At 56.1% G+C, this 2,482-nt stretch overlaps 1 protein-coding gene across 1 annotated transcript in view; it reads left to right on the forward strand.

Moving 5' to 3' along the window:
• The first annotated feature begins 2,308 nt into the window (after positions 1 to 2,308).
• Positions 2,309 to 2,482, forward strand: part of GIPC1 (GIPC PDZ domain containing family member 1) — a 9,869-nt gene continuing 9,695 nt past the window's right edge. The window contains exon 1 of the mRNA XM_004715482.2: positions 2,309 to 2,410. The gene's annotated coding sequence lies outside the window, so the exon portion shown is untranslated. The remainder of the gene's footprint in view (positions 2,411 to 2,482) is intronic.

Genomic DNA, 2,482 nt, shown 5'->3' on the forward strand with positions numbered 1-2,482 from the left:
CCCAGCCGGGCGCCTCTCAGTCTGCCGGGGCAGCGGGTAAAGGCCTCTCCACCTCCTGACTGGGGTCTGCTGCTGACCCTTCTGTCTCTCGGGGCAGCCCTGGACGGATGGGGATGGCACTCCCCGGAGCTGGGCAAGTCTTAACCCTCCTGGGGCTTAGGGGGCGGGGAAGCAGGGGAGAACCGAGGTCCGGATACAGATCGTGGGAAATCCCACCGCCAGGCACCCTTCCTGCTTCCGTGTCAGTAGCTCACCATGCCTACAGAATCTAAGCCCCTCTTGGGAGGTGCTGACTGACCCTTATTTGGGGGGGGTGGGGGGTGATACAGCAAGAGGCCAGAGAGGTGGAGAGACTCTCCCAAGGTCAGTGGTAGAGTTGGGGCTCGAACCCGTGTCTCTCCGAGTCCCAGAATTGGAGTTTCAACCGCCATAGTAGGTGCCGTGTGTCTCTGTGGCTCAGGTGTTCCTGCCAGCCTCTAGTCCAGCCCTCTCCTCCCTTACACATGCACACTCCACCTGGGCCACACCTGCCCGCCTTTCCATCCCCCATCCAGAGGTCACCAGATACCAGCCACTGGAGCAGGAAGCTTGCCGCATGCCCCTTCTGGAAAGGCAAAGGCCGAACAGCTGGGCCCCGAGAAGAAGTAAAGTTCGGGAAGTGGCTGCCCATGGGCAGGGAGCCAGGACGCCAGGGTCCTCTACCAGTAGACAGCCAGGGCCAAGATTGGACAGTAGGCGTTCTCCCAGGAAACACCCAGGAGCCGGTTTTTCAAGGCTGAATCAGTGCCCCCCCCCCCTCCCGGCCTCCTTTTCACTAAAGCAACCGGCTGCTGGAGGGGGAGTCTGGGCGTGGTATACCCTCCAGTCTCCCAGGAACCCCCCCTCCCCACTTCCAGCTTCCCCACTGTGCTTCTGTGTGTCTCTGGGGTTGCCTAGTTTCCGGCCTTCCTGCAGAGGAGAAGGGTGAGGATGCTGGAATTCTGCCAGGCTCCTCCGCGTTGCTGAAACGCCTCTTGCCCTGGCTGGGTGTAGGTGTGAGGGGAGAATCTGAGAAGGCAAGGAGGTAGAGGCACTTAGCATTTCCTTAGTAGGCATGGTTGGGGAGCTCTTTAAGGATAGGGGGTACTCGGGGAACATTCAGAATAAGGACAGAAGACATCCTTTCATTCATTCCATAAATACTTACTGAGCACCTACTACTATGTGCCAGGTCCTGTTTTTAGCACCGATAAAAATCAAACAAAACAACACACATTCACTGTTCCTGAGTCTCCCGCGGGTTTCTGAGGCCATAGATCTTTACAAGAGCAGAAAGCCTCATCTTTCTCCCGTGGAGCCGCTGATGGTTTTGAATCACAGCCCAACTCAACCCACGACAACACCAGCAAAGCTCCTTGGCTCGTAGTCCAGAGATACCTGTCCCCCGTGGGTGGCCGGGAGAAGCAGACATCCTGGCTCTTGGGGAGAACAAACGATAAACAAGTGAACAAATAAATAAAGAAGAGACTTGAATCCTGATCCATGGGATGAATAAAATATTGGGGGGATGACCTGACCAAGAGTGACTGGGGCAGGAGGCCCCCAGAGGAGGCAGCTTTGGCACTGAGGCCACAAAGGAGTCAACCCTTGGAAGATCAGGGCTAGGGTGGAGGTGGGGGGGTGGGGGGCAAAGTCAGGGTGGAGGCTGTAATGTTGCAACGTCACCAGCATGCAGCAGGGTGGCTATGGAGGAACCCACTGGTAAGGTCTGAGGCAGAGAAGTGAGCTCGCTCGCTTACTTTGGAAAATAGAGACATGAAGTGAAATAAACCGCCTAGGACCAGATGACAAGAGTTTTGTCAGGAAAACATGTAATTAAGTTCATGGGCCTGAGCAGGCTGCATCAAGCGTGGTTCCAGCAGGCTGAGGCAAGCAGGGGAGGCTGCCTGGAGGGGGGGGGGCGGTTAACCTTGGCAGATGGAGGACTAGGATGTTCCCAGGCAGGGCGAAATGGGGTGCGGCACTGGCAGCCGTAATAATAACGGCTCCCTTAAATAGAATGTCCAAGTCCCTGGGTGGAGCAAATAGCTAATGTGTTTGGCTGCTGATCCAAAGGCTGGAAGTTCCAACCTACCTAGAGGTACCTCAGAAGAAAGGCCCACGATGTCCTTCTCTAATGCACGTGGGGTTGCCATGTGCCAGAGTGTGCTTGACAGCACCTGGTCTTAAAACGGAGTCCCAGACAAAGAGGTGTGTGAGCTACTGCGTCATCCTGTTGGCACCCCCACCAGCACCCCAAGAAACAAGTATTCTGCCCATTTTTCAGATGAGGAAGCGGAGACGCTGGGAAGTGAAGTGATTTGCTCGAGATAACTGGTAAATGCAGACTTCAGATTCTACTCCAAGGCACGCTACCGTTCTGACCTGAAAGGCAAGTTCAAGCACCCTGGTTCCCACCTGACAGAGGAGGACCCAGCAGGCAGCCTGGACCAGGGCTGCGGGC

Source organism: Echinops telfairi, unplaced genomic scaffold, assembly GCF_000313985.2.
Source record: "Echinops telfairi isolate 266 unplaced genomic scaffold, ASM31398v2 ScPeMD7_30;HRSCAF=105, whole genome shotgun sequence".
Taxonomy (NCBI): Eukaryota; Metazoa; Chordata; class Mammalia; order Afrosoricida; family Tenrecidae; genus Echinops; species Echinops telfairi.